This window comes from Myxine glutinosa, chromosome 1 (genome assembly GCF_964187855.1).
Source record: "Myxine glutinosa chromosome 1, kmMyxGlut1.1, whole genome shotgun sequence".
Lineage (NCBI taxonomy): Eukaryota > Metazoa > Chordata > Myxini > Myxiniformes > Myxinidae > Myxine > Myxine glutinosa.
Genome location: NC_136261.1, coordinates 433,089,365 through 433,112,416, shown reverse-complemented (window position 1 = coordinate 433,112,416; position 23,052 = coordinate 433,089,365).

Genomic DNA, 23,052 nt, shown 5'->3' with positions numbered 1-23,052 from the left:
GTTCTAAATTGTTCACCTGTGCTTTAGTTAAGCTGCATTGAAAACAGGTACACAATACTCCAACACTGGTCTTATCGAACAAATAAAAATTGTGACGGTTATGGATGGGTAAATTATACGATTTAACATTACGTAAAATGCACAACTTTCTATTACATTTTAAAAGCATTTTTCCGACATGAGCATCCATCCCATTTCAGGTTTCCCTGTATTGTCACACCAAGCACCTTGATTGATTGCACACTGGGTAACTGAGTGTTATTACCTCTGCCACCAAAGGTGGATGGAGGATATTGTTATGAATTTGGTAGAGCAACATCTAGAGCTAGGTAGATCTGAATAGGTAGGTATTCGGCTGTCGTGACAGGGACTCTACATGTAATAAGTTCTTGATGTTTAGGCGTTTGTCGGGGTAAGATGTATGATTGTGGATCTACCTGGAGGTTCAAGTGTTAAATAGTGAGGGATTAAAGGTAACGCCCCTGTGAGCTTCACCTAGTAGTCAAACCTTTGTCCATTATGGCACTGCAAACCACATAAACGTTAGATAGGTCCTTAGCGCAACATTAAATAATTCCTTTCCCTGACAATGACTTCGGAACACATGGACAGGAAACCAGGCCAAAAACACCGCCACAATTGGCCGCCACCGTTTACACCTCCAAGGCCTACAAACCTCGCCTGCCACGTGTTATACCACCAGGACCGCGGGGTTGGGAACGGGGGAGTGGAGCGATGCCGCAGAGGGCGTGACCTGGGCGAGCCGGCGAGATGGGAGGCTATGATTGGCTGAGGAGTGCGCCAATGTGACGTCATCGGCGAGATATATTATCGACGGTCGGACGCCATTTCGGCAGTTGGCACAGGACACGGTTCGGAAGAGTCGCAGAGTTCGTCATTACAGAAGAGTCGCAGAGTTCGTCGGCACTGGAGAGTTCGGTACCAGAGTTCGTCGGAGTTGGCACAGGACACGGTTCGGAAGAGTCGCAGAGTTCGTCGGCACTGGAGAGTTCGGTACCAGAGTTCGTCGGAGTTGGCACAGGACACGGTTCGGAAGAGTCGCAGAGTTCGTCGTTACAGAAGAGTCGCAGAGTTCGTCGGCACTGGAGAGTTCGGTACCAGAGTTCGTCGGAGTTGGCACTGGACAGTTCGCTACACCCTGCATTGGACCGTTGGAGCAAAGGAGCTCGTGGTGTGGGTGGGCCATTGGACCGACGAGGCCTGGTGGCGCTTGGAGGCGGACGCAGAGGGCCGTGGAACTTGGAGCGAGTGTGCGATCGGGCCGAAAGGAGCGGTGTTGGACGGCAGCCACAAAGACGACGAAAGACCAGATAAGCCCGCATCCACGTACATTTTGAACGATGTGACGTGTTCTTTTCGTAATTCATCTCCCTCGTTTTGTGTTTGATATCAGTCGTGTGGGGACGTCCCGATTTAGGATATTAGATTTACCGGCACGTGCTTTTTCCTGTCTTGCTTTTATAAATAATAAATCCTTATATTATTTTCTGTATATATCTGAACGCAGTTTTCCTGGGTGTTTCATTTTAATAGATAAGGCTGTAGAGCTCGCTGCGTCTGGCCTTCCGCGCGTTTAACTTCGTGTTGAGTTTGAATCCGCCATTGAGTTTTCGCCTCGGGAGTGTAAAGTCTCGCAATCGGTCATCCGTGTTACCCTGTGGTGTTCACCAAGGGTAGTCACGTAACAAGTGGTGTCAGGAGTGTAGGATTCGAACCCGTCGGACAAATTTTTTTGTCCGCGGCGAGACATCGACACGGTCGGACAAATTTTTTTGTCCGCGGGGAGACATCGACACGGTCGGGCGTACATTGCGCCCGACGTTCGAACGCAAAATTTTTATAGGTGAGGCGGAGAAATTTAGTGATCAATTGGGCATACGGAGCGCGATATCGCGTCTTCGTCAAATTTAAATTGTGTTTCAGGAATTATTAAAATAAATACGCGCGCGGGGAACGACCTTCCGAAAAGCGGATGTCGGAGGTCGACGAAATGGAAGTACGCAGCGAGGCCTCCGTCAGCGTTGGGAGTGAGCCGGAAATAGGGGAATTTGATGTAGAGGTGAGCTTTGGAACCTCCCTCGTCCCGAGCACCAACTTATCCCCCTCCCCTACCGGGGAGTCGGGAGCAGTAGGAACGGCCCCGACAACCGACCAGATGTTGGGTCAATTGCTTCGAAAAATGGAAGGGATGGAAAATAAAATGGAGTCACAGGGGAAGGAATGGAGGGAAGGAATGAAGGATATGAGTGACCAAATTAATGGATTGAAAGGGGAATGTTTCCCACATTCTGGCCTGGTTGTTTATCGGGACCGTGTGGATGTCACAACACCCCAACCGGGGGATGAATTTGGAATTGTGCAGCACCAGGGCGGTGGTGCGGAGCAAGAGGGGGTAGAGTTTTTGGGGGTCCGTGCAATGGAGCCGGACCGGGTATTTATTGGGGATATTGATCAAAGCCTGGCGGGGCCAGGAATGATTTGTAATGATGAGGATGATTTGATCCAGCGGCTGGAGACCTGTGACAGTCCCATGGAGGTAGAGCTTGTTCAGGCCCAAAGGAGTCTGGGGGAAGAGGTGAGTTGGTCCAAGGAGGTGGTTGGAATGACCGAGGGGACGCTCACCGTACACTGCTATTTGGAAACAGAGGCTCCAAAATTGGACAACCAGTTGGGGGAGTGTGTTGGCTCCGGGCTGGATTTGGATCTTGGAGGATCGGGAGATAGAGCTTCTGGAGATTTGGTCCCTGTAGGGAATTTGGATCAACTGCAGGGAGGGGCAGAACAACCGGTGGTAGAGGTTGTTCCCTGCAGCTGCGGTTTGGCAGTGGGAATGCAAATTTGTAAAATAAAATTTAAAATAAAATTAAAATGGGAAATTGATTTGGAGCAGCCATGGTGGGGATTGGTCCCCGGGCTGCGGGATTTGGACATGGAGAGGTCATGGGTGATGGCCTCGGGCAAAAGTTGCCCCTTTCAAAATTTGGGTATGCCGGCCAGCTGGGGGGCTGTGATGGCGAGATTTGGACGTGGGGTCCAGCCTTGGGTGTCGAGGTACGACCTGGGTCCCACAGGGGGTCTGGTGGAGTGTGGCGTCCCTTGTCCGTCGGGGCGCCGGCCGAGCTGGTGGCTCGGGCCGGCAGGGTCACCGGACCCTGGTGGGGGTTAAGACCTCCAGAGGGGTCCGAGGTGGTTTCTCAAGCCGGGGTTGGCATTTATTGAGGACCACTAGGGGGAGGTGTTGTGGGTCGCGCTTTGGTGGTGGCACTGCGGACGGCCAACTTGGGACTGATGTGGTGACCACCCGGGCATGCGGCCTGGCACCCTCCTCCAGGGACTCTGGGACAACCAGCATGTGGTGACCTGGCATGGTGGTTGGTCTATGGACGCGGGTCAAACCGAATGGACGGGGATGGAGATAGCCTGCCGGACAACCATTGGGGCATCTGTGGAACGTGATGGTGTGAGTGACCTTCCACAGATGCTCCGTTATGATTTATGGACTCTCGGGTTGGGAAGAGAGCCATGGGGATGTGAATCGGGAGATGTGTAACGAGCCGAGCATATGGGCCATGCTCGGCTGGCATGTGTATGGCAAAGCATCCTTCTTTGGTGAGGTTAGTGAAATGTGACAAATGGTTGGCATGGGTAATCTGTGGGTTAGATGGAAATTTAAGGGTGGATTTTGAAATGCCATGGTGGACACTGTACAGTGACGCCATTATTGATCCAGGTGTGTAGACCAAAGTGTTGGAGGCTGTGATGAAATTAATAGGGTAGCATGACACAGCTTTCAACTGGTTGCGGGGGCAACTGTGCTAATATTTGGGATGCGGGGTTATGGGGATGTAGTTGTGTAGCCTGAGGGTCAACGTGGTGCTATGCATGTCCGAGGTGTGTGGACCATGTCTTCTGGGTGGGTCTCCTGGTGGAGCATGGCTGTTGACTGGACCTTGGCGTGGTCAAGTGTGGGTGAGCACTGGGGGGCTGCAGTTCTGTAGTCGGACTGGGGGATGATGGGGAGGTGCAGGGGACGTGGCTGTAGGGATGCCACGCACTGCGACCGTGCCCCCCAGGGCCGAGGTTGTGTGTGCGGTAGTGTGTGTTGTGGCAGCAAGTGCTCACCACATTGGCCAGCTGGGGCTGCTGCAGCTGTGTTCCTCGCAGGGGGGTCGAAGGATGGATGGTGGGTCGCACCCTTATGGACACTCATGGGCCATGTTGGCGTTTTGACTGCTCACCTTGTCCCGATGACCCTTGCACGGTAGAGGTGCAGAGCTGTCGTGGCCACAGGTAGTTGTGTAGTGATGATCACCGTTGGATGCGGATCCACATACCTGCCAGTGTAGTGGGGACAAAAGAGGAATTTGGAAGTATTTGGTAGGCCCAATGTGAAATTTTGGGAATTGTATGGGTGGATTGCACTTTGAACCCGACCAACCTGCAACTACCTGCACTTGAGGTGAGTGTTTTAAGGAGTACTGTCCCAGGCTTCAGGACTTGCTTTGGAAATTGGGGACATGTAAATTGGAGTTGGGAGGCGGGTGAGAGTGATGACATGGCCGGTGAGGGGATGGAATGGGAGCCACAGTGTCTTGTGGGTGGCGTATGTTTGTGTGTTGTGGTTAGGTGTTTTGATGTGGTCGTGAGAGTGGAACCTGGAGAGTGAGTGATGATTATTGGAGATAATGAGGGGTGATACTTGTGCTTTTGGAAATGTGCTTTTGGAAATGTGTGATGGTTTAAATGTGAACTGGGGGATTTCACATGTAGCAGGCCATGGCAAGCCTTGTAACACCTTTTACACCATCTATGGAATTGTACTGAATTGTGCTGAGTTGTGTGGAGAATTGAATGGCAGTGGGGGAGGAAGTGTGTTTTGGGGTCTTGTGGGTGGGGAAGGTGTGTGTGTCCGCAGGTACAGAGCAAGCTCTGAGGAGCGATGCCTGCGGGCCCCCCTCTGCGGCAATTACCCCTGGCAGCCGGTGGTAACTGGAAATTGGAGCTCGTCGGTGGAGGGTCTGGTTGGGCGCCGCGGGGTGAGGAAGTCCCCCGGTGACCCGTGTTGCTGCGCGGAAGCAGGAGGCAAAGGAGCCTGGTGTGTGTGGAGACCCTCACCGGCGAGGTAACGGCGGAAAGGGGCTGTTGGGCTGTCACGGGGCCAAGAGGTAAAGGGGGGGGGGCAATGAACTTGTAAGTCGGTTGACTTGTTTTTGGGACTGCGGGCACCACAGCCTGATGCGCCCCCACCATCTTTTTGTGCGGTACCTCCCTGCTGCCTAGTTGAGGAATGCACACACACACGCGAATGACATCAATGCCATGGTCCTGCAGGGGGGGTGTATTGAGAAGAACCTTATTGATTTTTGAAATGCCTTGATGACCTATGGAATGAGAATGAGTGGTTAAGGGGTCTGTGTTGCATGAATGTGGGCGAAATCCACCGAGCCGTGTCAATCACCTGTAACATCTGGACAGGGCCCGTGGAAATTTAGGGGGGATGCATTGGGGATGGCCCCGCAGGTAACGTTGTGTCTTGTGGCATCCACCGGGGGACGCGGTCTGTAGACCGGGGTATGTACAAAGGTTAGAGTTTTGAGTTTTTGGAAAGATGGTTAAGTTTTGTGGTTAAGTTAGTGTTGTGTGTTGTTTGTTTCCTCCCTCCACAGGAACAACGAAGAAAATGTACATACTTGCATGATGGTTAAGGGGTTTAGCATGTTAAGGAAGTGTAGGTAGGTAGTCCGACTCACTTCCCACAGCCCTTCCTGATTTATTTCATAGGTTAATTAAGTGTGTGACAGTAAGTGTTAAGGCTGGAATGGTAGCGCCTGCGGTGAACCTTGCAGGAGCTACGGTTCCAGGGGGGGGGGGGCTGTGTTATGAATTTGGTAGAGCAACATCTAGAGCTAGGTAGATCTGAATAGGTAGGTATTCGGCTGTCGTGACAGGGACTCTACATGTAATAAGTTCTTGATGTTTAGGCGTTTGTCGGGGTAAGATGTATGATTGTGGATCTACCTGGAGGTTCGAGTGTTAAATAGTGAGGGATTAAAGGTAACGCCCCTGTGAGCTTCACCTAGTAGTCAAACCTTTGTCCATTATGGCACTGCAAACCACATAAACGTTAGATAGGTCCTTAGCGCAACATTAAATAATTCCTTTCCCTGACAATGACTTCGGAACACATGGACAGGAAACCAGGCCAAAAACACCGCCACAATTGGCCGCCACCGTTTACACCTCCAAGGCCTACAAACCTCGCCTGCCACGTGTTATACCACCAGGACCGCGGGGTTGGGAACGGGGGAGTGGAGCGATGCCGCAGAGGGCGTGACCTGGGCGAGCCGGCGAGATGGGAGGCTATGATTGGCTGAGGAGTGCGCCAATGTGACGTCATCGGCGAGATATATTATCGACGGTCGGACGCCATTTCGGCAGTTGGCACAGGACACGGTTCGGAAGAGTCGCAGAGTTCGTCGTTACAGAAGAGTCGCAGAGTTCGTCGGCACTGGAGAGTTCGGTACCAGAGTTCGTCGGAGTTGGCACAGGACACGGTTCGGAAGAGTCGCAGAGTTCGTCGTTACAGAAGAGTCGCAGAGTTCGTCGGCACTGGAGAGTTCGGTACCAGAGTTCGTCGGAGTTGGCACTGGACAGTTCGCTACACCCTGCGTTGGACCGTTGGAGCAAAGGAGCTCGTGGTGTGGGTGGGCCGTTGGACCGATGAGGCCTGGTGGCGCTTGGAGGCGGACGCAGAGGGCCATGGAACTTGGAGCGAGTGTGCGATTGGGCCGAAAGGAGCGGTGTTGGACGGCAGCCACAAAGACGACGAAAGACCAGATAAGCCCGCATCCGCGTACATTTTGAACGACGTGACGTGTTCTTTTCGTAATTCATCTCCCTCGTTTTGTGTTTGATATCAGTCGTGTGGGGACGTCCCGATTTAGGATATTAGATTTACCGGCACGTGCTTTTTCCTGTCTTGCTTTTATAAATAATAAATCCTTATATTATTTTCTGTATATATCTGAACGCAGTTTTCCTGGGTGTTTCATTTTAATAGATAAGGCTGTAGAGCTCGCTGCGTCTGGCCTTCCGCGCGTTTAACTTCGTGTTGAGTTTGAATCCGCCATTGAGTTTTCGCCTCGGGAGTGTAAAGTCTCGCAATCGGTCATCCATGTTACCCTGCGGTGTTCACCAAGGGTAGTCACGTAACAATATGTTTTCACCCCTGTTTGTCCGTTTGTCCGATTGTGCACAAAATATCTCAAAAACCTGTGGACGGATTCGGACGAAATTTGGCAGAGAGGTAGCGTATGTGACGAGGCCGAAATGATTAGATTTTCGTGAAGATCCGGATTCGATCCGGCAACTCTAATTTTTTGCGAAGTATCTCGTCGGTGCTATTGGTCTCAATTCCTGCAAAGTCAGTGGTTGTGGTGACTTTGGAATGGCGTCACTTCTACATACTTCCAACAATCCGGAAGCTTCTCTTGTTCAAATTATGCATTTAAAACATCAGTTAAAGGAAAACTTAGTTCATAAGCAAATTCACTGATTACTCACACAGGTACAGACATGGCATTTAATATGGATTATTTTTTTTGTGGGGATGAACTTACTTTTCAAGATGTCTTAGAACCAAAAGTTCATTGGAATTATGTTGAAATTATTCCAGATTTTGTTAATGTGACCTTTAAAAGAAACAAAAACCACATTTGACATTTCGAAACAAATAAATTGATCCTTGAAAGTTATGTAAACTGATATCGAACTCAATTCATGGACAGTACTGTGTTAAACTTCTGTATGTTTTCCAGAATTATCTGTTTATTTTGCACATTAGCCAAAAAATGTTTTAACAAAAACAAAAGTTAAATTACAACTGGGATTACGGACAGTAAAATTACAGTTCAGTACTTCGTGTAACCCCCACGAGCATTCAGGAGAGCACGTACACGTTGAGGCATGCTGTTCACGAGATTTGCAAAGGTTTGGACAGGAATCGCTTGCCATGCAGTGACAATAGTCTGCTGCAATTCACGCACAGAGGCAGGCTGCTGATCCAAGTGGTCGATTTGACGCGTTAATTCTGCCCACAAGTTCTCTATCGGATTCATATCCGGGGACATGGCAGGCCACTCCATATGCTCTACACCACGGTCAGCAAGAAAGTGTTGGATCATGCGAGCACGATGAGGCTGTGCATTGTCATCTTGGAAGACAAAGTTTCCTCGAAAGGCTGCACGAGCAAATGGAAGCAATGTTTCTTCCAGAATGGCCCTATACGTGAACTGGTTCAGGTTTCCATTCAGAACAAGCAGGTCAGTTTTGCCCCCTGCATGAAAAGCAGCCCAAATGGTCACCCACCACCTCCAGCTTGGACTCTAGGCACTATACAATCTTTGTTGTAGGCTTCATGCACTTGTCTGCGCACTCAGAAGTGGCCATCTTGACGATAGACCAGAAATCTAGACTCGTCACTGAAGATCACGTGATTCCAGTGTCCTGGCTGCCATTGATGGTGCTCTCTGGCCCACTGCAATCGGCGCTGGCGGTGTTGTCTGGTCAGTCATGGCTTTCTCAGGGGACGCCTGACATGATAGCCTGCTTGAACCAGTCGTTGGTTGACTAGCCTTCTGGATACAGGCACATTTGTCAGTTGCTGCCACTCAGCCCTAAGCCGATTAGCTGACTTGGTACGGCCATTGTGGACTAACCGGTGCAGCTGGCGATCATCCCTCCTTGTGGTTCTGCGGGGAAGTGCTAGCCTCGGTATTGGAGTAGGGACACCCCTCTGAGCATTTTGTTTCAGGATCTTTGACACCTGACCTTGAGTGATGCCACACTGCCGAGCAATAGCACGCTGTTTCATGCCGTAATTTCGTAAAGCCACCACTCCATGACAAACAGCATTGTCGAGTTGACAGACCATCTCCAGAGGAAGCGGCAATAACTTTTGGAGATGTGCAGCAGTTGTTTTCCACTAATACAGAACGCAACAACCGTTGTATACCCGACTGTGAAGCCAATCGTCAAATGTACCTGTCCGTACATTTTGCCACGCCACCTGTGATATAATCCTGTTGTTGACTTCTTGCTGCGACAGACAATCAGTGACATGGTTCTTTCAACAAATAAATCACCAAGGTGTAAAAGAAACTCACCAGATTGATATACTGAGTTAAGAAAGTAAACCCAAGTCAAGAAAAAAAAAATATTCCATATTAAATGCCAAGTCTGTAGATCTCCAGAAATGCTTGCTTTTTGTAATTCTGGTTTACATAATTGATTATACACCTGTTGGGGTTGGACACGAGGAGATATTAACATGGAGGGTAGGTATGCAGGTAGTTTTGTTCTATCAATTCTGGGTAAATGATCTGCTCAAGCAATAAAATGTTATTCGAATATGTTACCTGTGTTTTTGTATTGTTGTGGATCATCAGAATCAATACCTGCTATCGATATAGATGCTGGGGCCTGTGGACCTTGAATAAATGTTTAAATCTGTATATGCAAACCTGCAGGGTTATCAGATTTTAGTTTGTGTTCCCTGGTATCATGATAACCTTTCTTACCTTGAGAAATAGATCTGATGGTATTATTTATTAGGTAACACCAAAGAGCTGTGTTACCTTGATACCATGAATACTGTATTTGTTTTATGATCATCTTAATTTAGGAAGTTATCCATGGTTTATCAGTTATGAAAACGGATAACTTGTGTTGGTAAATGCTGATCAAGTTCTTTGACTATTTCACATAAAATATCACATTTTGTACCTGGATCGATTGATTTAAATACCTGCTCCCATGTGAATTGCGTTATCCATGTACCTAAACTCCACAAACCACTGTCTTTAAGGTGACGTATTGTATTTTTCTTCCCACATTACACTGCGGGGCCCAATCTAAGGGTATCCAAAGAACACAATTGTGATCACTCATTCCCATGGGGGGTAGAATCTGGATATTATAATACAAATGGGGGTAATTTGGGACAATTTTACCCCGGATATTAATCCCTCTCGGAGGTTGTGCAACTACTTGTTTAAAACGGTCGTTTACAAGAAGAAGTGTAAAGTCCAGATCATTAAAATCCCGACTATGGAAACTCCAGCTCCTGGATATTGTATCAGTAACAAATCAATTGTTGAAATCAATTAATTTATACAGTTATCAGTGTTACCACCTGTAGGAGGGTAACACAACAGTACAACACACACATAATAAGATAAGATACTTCTCGAGGTAACCTTGGTGGTCGCATGATAACCCATAACGCTTCGATGTTGATGTTACCAGGTGTATTTACCGGCAAAACACGTGGTTTCAAGTGGTATCTTGCATACAGTGCCACACCTGCACCAGGTAATATTGCCACACGTGCACCAGGTCTTCCAACCAGAGGTTCAGAAAAAATATTAGTATAAATATTTATAGTATAAAATATATAGTATAAATATTTTATAGTAGTAAAAATATATAGTAGTATAAATATATAGTATAGTATAAAATATATCGTATAAAAACAATGGAGAGTAAACAGTTCTCCAGGTGTATTTTCCTGAAGACAAGTTTCTGTGAGAGGGAACATATCCACTTTAAGGTTCTGAGCGACAATGGGCACTTCATCAAATTTGTTATTGATGGATCTTATATTTGAGAGGAGCAAACTATGAATGTTAGAAGAGCGTTCTAGTCAGGTTCACTATGTCAATAAATTATATTTCGTTCAAAATCATGGTAGATTAGCAAACCTATACATTTTTGGAAAGGTTATAGTATAAGGAAACTAAAAATCAATGTTTACATTTGGAGAGATACCTGTATGGCGGCCATTTTGGAAATCCAAAATGGCGGCCATACAGGTATCACCGCAAATGTAAACATTGATTTTCAGATTTTCGATGTAATAACGTTTCCAAAAATGTATAGGTTTGCTAATCTACCATGATTTTGAACGAAAAAACATAGTGAACCTGACTAGTCAGGTTCACTGTGTTAACAAATATAATTTCGTTCAAAATTTTGGGAGATTAGCAAACCTGTACATTTTTGGAATCATCAGAGCATGGAGAATCCGAAAATCAATGTTGGCATTTGCACAGACACCTGCATGGCCGCCATTTTGAATTTTCAAAATGGCCGCCATAAAATACATATTTTGCGCTATCTCAGCTTCTAGTCAACCTAGAAACTTAATTAAATATGCTAAACCTATGTTTTCTGGGTCAAGGAATCCAATAAAGGCCTCAAAATAGTGCGCAGGGTTACAGAAAAGCAACAAACAAAGGTATTTGAAAACCATTGTCTTTGTATTTGTGATGAAACTGTATTGAAGGAGCTCGGGCTCCCACGTCAATCGGAAGAATGGACGCGACAAAAAGCTGGAATTCGTCCGAGTTGCTTTCTTCAAACAAAACACTCAGGTACTCTGAAAAGCCCGTTTATCGGGCAGCAATATATATACACACATTATCCCGGAGCGTTTGCCCAGGAAAGGCGAGAGGGGGCGTGGCCGAGCGTTCTGGCTGCGGCCTGGCAAGTTGAGGGTGAGCCTGCCCGGGCGTCCTGGACGAGCCCGGCATGGTGATCGCTCCGTGTCCTTGATAGGTGCAAGGCGATTGTGAAAACCCAGCAGTAGCCGCTACACACGTCCCCCCAGAATCGACTTGCACCGGCAGGGTCAATTTGAGGGGGGTCCTGATGACCTGGCCGAAGCGACCCCTGGCGGGTCGTGGGGGCGGGGGGGGTCCGGTGTGGTGGTGGGCGGTCGAGTGGGGGGCACCGTGGATGGGGGACGGCCTCGCCGCGGCGGAAGGGCCACCCGTGGTGGTTGGTCAACGTCCACGTGCGCCGGCTTGAGGCGGTCCACCGCAATCCGGTCTGACCTGCCGCTGATGTCGATGACGAACGACTTGTCGTCCCGTCGCAGGACCCGGAAGGGCCCATCGTACGGCAGCCGGAGTGGCCCCCGATGTGCGTCGTGACGCACAAAAACATACTCCGCTATGCGAAGTGCTGGGGGGACGTAGGACTGGGGGTCACCGACTCACCGTGGTGGGATGTTGGCACGGGGGCAAACCATCGGGCGGCCTCCTGGAGGTCCGAGCGCTGGTGAGCTGCGGACCAGGGACTGGTAGCGTTGGGCACGAATTCGCCCGGGACGCGTAGCGCCTGGCCGTAGACAAGCTTGGCGGTGGATGCCTGGAGGTCCTCCTTGGGGGCCGTGCGGAGGCCCAAAAGGACCCACGGCAGCCGGTCGGCCCAACCGCCGTCTTGAAGGCCGGCCATGAGCGCGGCCTTCATGGAGCGGTGGAATCGCTCGCAAAACCCGTTTGCTTGGGGGTGGTAGGCCGTAGTATGGTGGAACTTGACCCCCAGGTTGCGGGCGACCATGCCCCACAGCTCGGAGGTGAACTGTGGTCCACGGTCTGATGAGATGTCCGCCGGTGCGCCGAAGCGGGCGACCCAGGTGGCGATGAAAGCCTGCGCCACGTCGGCGGTGGTGGTGGAGACGAGGGGAACGGCCTCCGGCCACCTGGTGGTCCTGTCCACCATGGTGAGCAGGTGTGCGAACCCCCGTGACGGGGGGAGGGGGCCCACCAGATCCACGTTGACGTGGTCGAAACGTCGTTCAGGCACGGTGAAAGGTGCCAGGGGGCCTGGGTGTGTCGGTGGACCTTGGCCCGTTGGCAGGCTGTGCAGGTGCTGGTCCAATCGCGGACGTCTCGACGAAGGCCGTGCCAGACGAATCGCGCCGACACCAGCTTCTGGGAAGCTTTCCGGCCCGGGTGAAGACAGTCGGCCATGGCGTTGTTTTTGCCGGCGACGTGCCGGATGTCTGTGGTAAACTCCGACACGGCGGGGAGGTGGCGCTGTTGGCGGGCCGACCACGGCTCCGTGACCTTGGCCATTGCGTAAACCAACGGCTTGTGGTCGACAAACGCCCTGAAAGGTCGGCCCTCCAGGAGGTGGCGAAAATGGCGGACGGCCAGGTGTAGACCGAGGCGCTCACGGTCAAACGTGCTGTATTTGAGCTCGTTCGGCCGGAGCTGCCGGCTGAAAAAAGCGAGTGGCTGCCAAACCACGTTCACCCATTGCTCATGTACGGCGCCCACCGTGTAGTCGGAGGCATCCGTGGTGAGGGCGATGGGAGCGTTGAGCACCGGTGAGCGAGCAGTGTTGCGTCGGCGAGGGCCCGCTTCGAGCTTTGGAAGGCCGCGTCCATTGCTGCGGACCAGGCGATGTCGTGCTTGGCCGGCTTGCCCTGGAGGGCTTCGTAGAGGGACGCATGAGTTGAGCAGCGCGGGGCACAAAGCGGTGATAAAAATTCACCATTCCCAGGAATTCCTGCAGGGCCTTTATGGTGCAGGGACCCGGGAACGTGGTGATGGCCTCGACCTTGGTTGGCAGCGGCACGGCCCCGTTCTTGGTGATGTGGTGGCCCAAAAAATCAACGGCCATCATGCCGAAGTGGCATTTGGCCGGGTTGACGATGAGGCCGTGCTCGCTGAGGCTCCCGAACAGTGTTCTGAGGTGGAGGAGGTGCTCAGCCTGGGATGTGCTGGTGACAAGGATGTCGTCCAGGTAAACGAAAAGGAACGGCAGGTCACGCAGCACGCCGTCCATCAAGCGCTGGAACGCCTGAGCCGCGTTCTTGAGACCAAACGGCATCCGTAAGAATTCAAATAAGCCGAACGGTGTGATGACTGCCGTTTTAGGTACGTCGGCCGCCCTGACAGGTACGTAGTGATATCCCCGTATGAGATCAATTTTCGAAAAAATGACCCGTCCCACCAGACGGGCGGAGAAGTCTTGGATGTGTGGGATTGGATACCTGCCGGGGGTGGTAGCGTCGTTAAGGCGGCGGTAGTCGCCACATGGGCGCCAGCCGCCCCCTGGCTTTGGGACGATGTGTAGTGGCGAAGCCCACGTGCTATCGGAGCGCCGCACGATGCCGAGGTGTTCTAAAGCGTCGAACTCGGCTTTGGCCACGGCGAGCTTGGCTGGGTCGAGGCGGCAGGCTCTGGCATAGACCGGCGGGCCCGTGGTTGGTATGTGGTGCTCGATCCCATGCCGTACTGCGACGGCCGAAAACATCGGCCGCGTGAGGGCCGGGTTTCTCCGTGAGCAGGCGAGCAAACTCGTTCGCCGCCGGGGAGGGCGCATGCCAGCTCGGTCGGCGCGGAGCTGCTCAATGTGCATACCAGGGAGCTGAAGGTTTCGGCATTGATTAAACGACGCCGTTGGACGTCCACCAGCAGTCCGTGTGCGCAGAGGAAGTCGGCGCCTAGCAGAGCCATGGGCACGTTTGCGGTTACAAATGTCCAAGCAAAGCGTTGGCCGCCGAAGCAGAGGGTGACGTTGCACGGGCTGAAGGTGCGGATGGCCGATCCGTTGGCCGCAACCAAGGAGCGGCCGCAAACCGCGGACTGCCTGTCCTGGTCAGAGGCGGGTATGACGCTCAGTTGGGCGCCGGTGTCGCACAGGAAGCGCCGTCCGGACGCTTTATCCGTGATGAAAGGTAAGTTGCACGTGTGGCCGGCGCTCATGGCTGGTAATGAACGCCGGCCCGGCCATTTCCCGGCCTGCCGAAGGTGCACGGGGGTCGACATGTCTGGGCCTTCTGTCCGAACCTGGCATGATAGTAACACCACGCTTGGTCAGGTGGAGGCCCCGGTCGTCGTGCTGGAGGTGGTCGGCTCGGTGTAGCGGCCGCCAATTGCGTCGGCAGTTCGGTCGTCGACCGTGCCGGGTGCTCGGGCGCCATGGGTGTTGCGTCGGACGGCGGTGGGCCCCAGGTCGCTGCTGCGATGCGCTGGCCTGCGGCGGAGATCTTGTCGGCTTCCCTGGCAAGGGCACGGGGATCCGTGATCGTCGTGCTTGCCAGGGCGAGGAGTATCGGGCTAGGCAGCTGACGGAGGAACAGCTCCCGGAACAGGAATGCCGGAGAGTGCTCGCCGAGCAGCGAAAGCATGTAGTCCATTCACTCGGAAGGGCGCGTGTCGCCGAGCTCGGGCAGGTCGAGCAGGTGCCGTGCGCGTTCCGTCGATGGGAGGGCGAAAGCGTCGAGGAGAAGGTTTTTAATCGCGCCGTATTTGTCAGTGGCTGGCGAGCTCTCGAGGAGGCTCAGGGCACGGGCCACGGTGGCTGAACCGAGCGCTGCTACCACATGGTGGAAGCGGGTGTCGTCGGCCGTGATGCCTCGCAGGGCGAACAGGGAGTCCGCCTGTGCGAACCAAACCACCGCGTGAGCCTCCCGGAAGGTAGGCAGTTTAAGGGCCACTGCCGTGTCCATGTCGGTAGGTCACCAATGAAGGAGCTCGGGCTCCCACGTCGATCGGAAGAATGGACGCGACAAAAAGCTGGAATTCGTCCGAGTTGCTTTATTCAAACAAAACACTCAGGTACTCTGAAAAGCCCGTTTATCGGGCAGCAATATATATACACACATTATCCCGGAGCGTTTGCCCAGGAAAGGCGAGAGGGGGCGTGGCCGAGCGTCCTGGCTGCGGCCTGGCATGTTGAGGGCGAGCCTGCCCGGGCATGCCCAGGCATCCCGACCGAGGCCTGGCAAGTTGAGCGCGGGCCTGCCCGGGCATCCTGGACGAGCCCGGCATGGTGATCGCTCCGCGTCCTTGATAGGTGCAAGGCGATTGTGAAAACCCAGCGGTAGCCGCTAAAGTATAACATAATACATGATATTGCAAGTCCTTTGAAGTTATAGGTATGGGTTTATAAAGCAAGAAAGCAGCCTTGTTAGTATCAGATGGAACTATAAGTCCTATACACAGGATCTACTTGGTCTATACCATTCAGGAATATGCTGTTACACATCTTCATCACTGTCCTGAGTGTCATTTTCGCAAAGGTGTCGACGCAAATGCAAACATTAATTTTTGGATTCCGCATGCTCTGAATATTCCAAAAATGTATAGTTTTGCTAATCTACCAAAATTTTGAACGAAAAAACATAGTGAACTATTTGTTGTATTTGTTGTATCTGCAAATACAACTATTCGTTGTATTTGATGCTTTTCTTTCACACTCATCACTTTTAAATGTCTAAATGTCCCGAGATCCATTACCAGAGATCGTCGGTGTCCTGGTCTTATGATCGCTTGTGTCTGCTTGTTTAAATGAGTCATAGCAGACGTAACCGTAATGGGGACGAAACCCCCAAAATCAGGGGTACGAAAGACGTTTATTGAAGCGCAACAAGCCAAGTCGACACTCCGTGTCTGCAAGCCCAGATCAATGTTCTGTCCGCAAGTTCTGATCGAAGCTCCGTGTCCACAGACCCAGATCACCACTACGTGTCCTCAGGCCCGGATCGATGCTCCACGTCTGCAGGCCTGGATCGATGCTCCATGTCCGCAGGCCCGGATCGATGCTCCATGTCCGCAGGCCCGGATCGATGCTCCATGTCCACAGCCACGGATTGATGCTGCATGTCCGCAGGCCTAGATCGATGCTCTGTGTCCGCAGGCCCAGATCGATGCTCTGTGTCCTCAGGTCCAGATCGAGGCTGCATGCCCGCAGGCCCGGATCGATGCAGGCCCGGATCGATGCTCCATGTCCGCAGCCATGGATCGATGCTGCATGTCCGCAGGCCCAGATCGATGCTCTGTGTCCGCAGGCCCAGATTGAAGCTCCGTGTCTGCAGGCCCAGATGGATGCTCCATGTCCGCAGGCCCAGATCGATGCTCCGTGTCCGCATGCCCGGATCGATGCTCCGTGTCTGCAGGCCCGGATTGATCTCTGTGTCCGCAGGCCCAGATTGATGCTCCGTGTCTGCAGGTCCAGATCGATGCTGCATGCCCGCAGGCCCGGATCGATTCAGGCCCGGATCGATGCTCCATGTCCGCAGCCACAGATCGATGCTGCATGTCCGCAGGCCCAGATCGATGCTCTGTGTCCTCAGGTCCAGATCGATGCTGCATGTCCACAGGCCCGGATCGATTCTCTGTGTCCGCAGGCCCGGATCGATGGTCTGTGTCCGCAGGCCCGGATTGAAGCTCTGTGTCCGCAGGCCCGGATGGATGCTCCATGTCCGCAGGCCCAGATCGATGCTCCGTGTCCGCATGCCCGGATTGATGCTCCGTGTCCGCAGGCCCGGATTGAAGCTCTGTGTCCGCAGGCCCGGATGGATGCTCCATGTCCGCAGGCCCAGATCGATGCTCCGTGTCCGCATGCCCGGATTGATGCTCCGTGTCCGCAGGCCCAGACCGATGCTCTGTGTCCTCAGGTCCAGATCGATGCTGCATGTCCACAGGCCCGGATCGATTCTCTGTGTCCGCAGGCCCGGATCGATGCTCTATGTCCGCAGCCACAGATCGATGCTGCATGTCCGCAGGCCCAGATCGATGCTCTGTGTCCTCAGGTCCAGATCGATGCTGCATGTCCACAGGCCCGGATCGATTCTCTGTGTCCGCAGGCCCGGATCGATGGTCTGTGTCCGCAGGCCCGGATTGAAGCTCTGTGTCCGCAGGCCCGGATGGATGCTCCATGTCCGCAGGCCCAGATCGATGCTCCGTGTCCGCATGCCCGGATTGATGCTCCGTGTCCGCAGGCCCGGATTGATGCTCTGTGTCCGCAGACCTGGATCAGAGATCACTATGATGTGAGAAGAAACAGAACAAAGGACAAAGAGGCCAAATGAGACAAAAATAATGCTAAGCTCCTGAGCTGGTCTCGTCCGCAACGTGCAGGCGCCGCCATTACCATTACCCTTGTGACTGAGGGAGACGAATGGCAGTTTAGATTATGGTGTGGTGCTGCGCAAACACGACTCGATTGCCAGAGAGGTAGGCCACAACGCGTTGGTACAACAAGAGTCTTTATTCAGAGCTCGCACTTCAGCACTGGGCGGGCTCGAGCTTAGAGCCCGCATGTATGTCCCGAGGCCACGCCTTGCCCCCGGGCATGGCCGATCGTTCGAAAGGCGGGGCATGCATTTTAGTTCCCTGCCTGGACGCTCGCGCCACCCACTGGTGCGTGGAATTATTGCCCCTTGTGCCCGCCACACACACCCCCCCCCCCCCCAGAATTCCCACGCACCTGAAGGGTGAGCTTGCGGGGAAGCTGGATGACCCGGCCGAAATGCCCCCTGGCGATGCGTGCAGGGCTGGGGGGTGCCGGGGGTCTGACCGCCGGGGGGCGGCCTCGACGCGGAGGCAGAGCTGCTTGCGGGGGGTGGTCCAGATCGAGGTGGGCCGGCTTGAGGCGGTCCACTGAGATACGATCCGGGGCACCGCTCATGTCGACGGTGAAATATTTGTCCCCGGTCTCCAGCATGTGGAAGGGCCCGTCGTCCGGGGGCCGTAGCGGTGCCCGGTGGGCATCGTGCCGGACGAAGACGTACTCCGCCGGGCGAAGCTCCGGGGCGACGTGGGAGGGCGGGCAACCGTGGTGTGCCGTCGGCACCGGGGCGAACCTCCGGGCGGTCTTCTGCAGGGTGGAGCGCTGTTGCGCCGCAGACCAAGGAGCCGTGGAGTCGGGGATAAATTCGCCCGGTACCCGCAGTGGTTGCCCGAAGACCAGCTCCGCCGAGGACGTGCGCAGGTCGTCCTTGGGCACCGTCCTGAGACCCAGCAGGACCCAGGGGAGCCTGTCAGCCCAGCTGCCGTCATGGAGGCTGGCCCGGAGCACAGCCTCCATTGAGAGATGAAAGCGCTCGCACAGGCCATTGGCCTGGGGGTGGTAGGCCATGGTGCGGTGCAGTTGGACACCGAGCCCTTGTGCCACCGTGCCCCAGAGCTCCGAGGTGAACTGTGGGCCGTGGTCGGACGAGATGTCCGAGGGGGCACCGAACCGGGCAACCCAAGTGACGATGAAGGCTTGCACCACATCAGCCGCAGACGTCGCCGCCAATGGCACGGCCTCCGGCCACATTGTGGGGTGCAGTCCACCATGGTGAGGAGGTGGGTGAACCCCCGCGAGGGGGGCAGAGGTCCCACCAAGTCGATGTGGACATGGTCGAGCCGACGCTCGGGCACCGTAAACGGGGCCAACGGGGCCTGGGTGTGGCGGTGGACCTTTGCGTGCTGGCACGCGAGGCATGTCCTGGCCCAGTCACGGACGTCCTTCCTGAGGCCATGCCAGACGAACTTCGCCATGACGAGTTTCTGGGAGGCCTTCGTGCCCGGGTAGGACAGGCCGTGGATGGCATCAAAAACCATGCGCTGCCAGCCAGCGGGCACGATGGGGCGAGGCCGGCCGAGGGAGACGTCGCACAGGAGGGCCGCGCCCGCGACGTCGAACGGCACCTCGGCGACGTGGAGGCCAGTGACGGCGGTCCGCAAGGACTGGACACCGGGGTCGGCGGTCTGGTCCTCCGCCATCCGGGCATAGTCGATCCCGAGGTGGACCGCGTGTGCGACGCACCGGGAAAGGCAATCCGCCACCGGGTTGTCTTTACCCGCGACGTGACTTAATGTCCGTCGTGTACTCGGACACGGCAGAGAGGTGACGCTGCTGCCGTGCCGACCATGGCTCAGTGACCTTGGCCATCACGAACACAAGGGGCTTGTGGTTGACGAAAGCCGTGAACGGGCGGCCCTCGAGCAGATGGCGGAAGTGTCGGACCGCCAGGTGGAGCCCGAGCAGCTCACGGTCGAAGGTGCTACAGCGGTGTTCGTGCGGGTGAAGCTGCCGGCTAAAAAATGCCAGCGGCTACCAAGCACCACTCACCCACTGCTCGTGCACCATGCCCACCGCGTAGTCCGACGCGTCGGTGGTGAGGGCGATCGGTGCATCGGGTGCCGGGTGCGCCAGCATGGTGGCGTTGGCCAGGGCCAGCTTTGCGCCCGCAAACGCCGCGGCCATCGGCTCCGACCAGGCGATGTCACCTTTGCCCGGCTTGCCCCAGAGGGCCTCATGCAGGGGGCGGAGGAGCTGTGCGATGTGGGGCACGAAGCGGTGGTAAAAATTTACCATGCCCAGGAACTCCTGGAGCCCCTTGATCGTGCGGGGGTGCGGGAAATCCCTGACCGCCTCCACCTTGGCCGGTAAAGGGATGGCCCCGTGCCTGGTGATGGGGTGCCCCAAGAAGTCGATGATGGCAGCGACGCCGAAACGGCACTTTGCGGGGTTGATGATCAGGCCATGTTGACCCAGGCATTCAAAAAGCGTGCGGAGGTGGAGCAGGTGCTCCTCCCGGGACGCGCTCGCAACTAGGATGTCGTCCAGGTAGACATAGATGAAAGGTAAGTCGCGCAAGATGCTGTCCATGAGCCGTTGGAATGCCTGGGCCGCATTCTTCAACCCAAAAGGCATTCACAGGAACTCAGAGGCCGAAAGGGGTGATGACGGCCGTCTTTGGGACATCGTCCGGTTGGACGGAAACCTGGTGGTAGCCCCGGATGAGGTCCACCTTGGAGAACACGGTCGTGTACGCCAACCGGGCAGAAAAGTCCTGGATATGTGGGACTGGGTAGCGGTCGGGGGTGGTGGCATCATTGAACCGGCGGTAGTCACCGCACGGCCACCATCCTCCGCCGGGCTTTGGCACAATGTGCAGAGGAGAAGCCCAAGCACTGTTGGAGCGCCGTACGATCCCCAGCCGTTCCAGCGTGGCGAACTCCGCTTTCGCCACGGCGAGCTTCGTGGGGTCGAGTTGGCGTGCCCGGGTGTAGACCGGTGGCCCGACCGTGGGGATATGGTGGTCCACCCCATGTTTGACGGCCACCGCTGAGAAGGTGGGCTGCGTGAGAGCCGGTAAACTGGCGAGGAGGCGGGCAAACTCGTCCACTGCCGGAAGCATGCAGACTAACCTCAACGGGAGGGAACCTTTCAGCAAGCCGCTCGGTGAGCCGCTCAGCGAGCTGCTCAACGAGCTGCACAGCGAACAAGCGAGCGAGCTGAAGGTTTCGGCCTGGACGAGACGTCTGCGCTTAACGTCGACCAACAGCCCATGCGCACATAGGAAGTTCGCGCCGAGCAGGGCCATTGGCATGCTGGCGGTAACGAACGACCATTGAAAGCGCTGCCCTCCGAACCGCAGTGAGAGGCGACGCTTCCCGAATGTGCGGATGGGTTTACCGTTGGCGACAAGCAAAGCGGGGCCCCGGCCCGCGGTTTGCTTGTCGGACGTGGAGGCAGGGAGGACGCTTATCTGCGCTCCTGTGTCGCAAAGAAAACGGCACCCGGACAAGGTGTCCGTGATGAACAGGAGGCTGCCAGAATGGCCGACGCTCAGGGCCGCAAGTGAGCGCCGGCCAGGTCGTTTCCCAACCCGTCAAAAGAACACGGCGGGCGGCACGTTTTAGCCTTGCGGCTGAACCTGGCATGGTCGTAGCACCAGGTTTGCCGTGCCAGCGGCGGTGGTGGTGGCGGCAGCAGTAGTGGGCGGGGCGCAGCAGCGGCCACGAGGGAAGCTGGGGGCGCTGGAGCCTCCGCACTGGGAGCCACTATGGCAGCACCGTAAACCGACAGCGTGTCGCAGGCCGCGGAAAACTTGTCGGCCTCTCCGGCCAGGGCGCGGGATTCCGTGATGTTGGAACCGGCCAGTGCGAGGCGCACCTGTATAGGTAGCTGGCGGAGGAAAAGTGCGCGGAACAAGAAATCCGGGCACTGGTCCCCAAGCAGAGACAGCATGAAATCCATCCGGACAGATGGTCGTGTGTCACCGAGGGCGGAATGTCCAGGAGGCGGTCGGCACGTTCAATCTCCGTGAGCCCAAACGTGGCGAGGAGGAGACGTTTGAGCGCCTCGTACTTGTGGTCGCCCGGCAGGCGCCGAAGTATGGACACGACTCGGGCGGCAGTGCCGTGCCCGAGGGCGGCGACCATGTGGTAGTACTGGGTCTCGTCCGCCGTGATGCCTCGGAGCTGAAATTGAGCTTCGGCCTGCACAAACCAAACGTCGGCTTGCACTTCCCAAAACTCCGGGAGTTTGATTGCGACGGCGTTGGTAGCCATGGCACATTCGGGGGTCAGCAACAGCTGAACCAATCGGGGTCACCAGTGTGGTGCTGCTCACACACGACTCGATTGCCAGAGAGGTAGGCCACAATGCGTTGGTACAACAAGAGTCTTTATTCAGAGCTCGCACTTCAGCACTGGGTGGGCTCGAGCTTAGAGCCTGCATATATGTCCCGAGGCCACGCCTTGCCCCTGGGCATGGCCGATCGGTCGAAAGGCGGGGCATGCATTTTAGTTCCCCGCCTGGATGCTCGAGCCACCCACTGGTGCGCGGAATTATTGCCCTTTGTGCCTGCCACAATGGCAGATTAGAATGGCAGATAACTCCAGCACCTGATGCCCGAATCTTACCACGTGATGCAAGACTGAAGTTGTATTGGAGCGAGCTGATGAAGTCACTGGGACTTTCCAAAACAAGGTATGTAATACGTGGATGAGCACACAAGGTTCAATTTGAAATTGTGGAGGCCAATCAGAAACCCCTATTGTCACGCTCCACATGTGAGCGCTTGGGACTGATGCACTTCAATGTACCTGCTGAGCTGAACCAAATGGAGCACCATCTGACTAGGCCTTTGACCAAACAACACCTGATAAGCAGGTATAAACGATGTTTTCAATGGGACAATAGAGTCAGTTCCCGGAGAAGTTCATTTTGACCTGGATGACACTATCCGTCCAGTACAGTGCACACCATCAATGTACCTGTAGACATGAAGTCCACTCGGAAGGTCCAGCTGAACAGACATGAGGCAGATGGTCACATTGTCCCTGTGACCGACAGACTGGATAATTAACATATTCATCGTGAAAAAGCCTGAGAAGCTGAGAATTTGCAAAGATCCAAAGTTTTTGAACCAATCACAGTGAAGATTTCTCTACATCATGCCAATTATAATCGAAGATGTCTTGCACAAACTACCAAAGGCTCGGGTATTCACACCTGTAGATGCGTGTGACCCCTTTTAGCAATGCAAGCGAGACGACGAGAGCAGTTACATGACAACATACTGGACCCCCTGGGGCAGGCAATGGTGGCTCAAACTACCTTTTGGAGTCTCTGTAGCACCAGAGGTGTACCAACTCAAGCAGCACGAGCTAT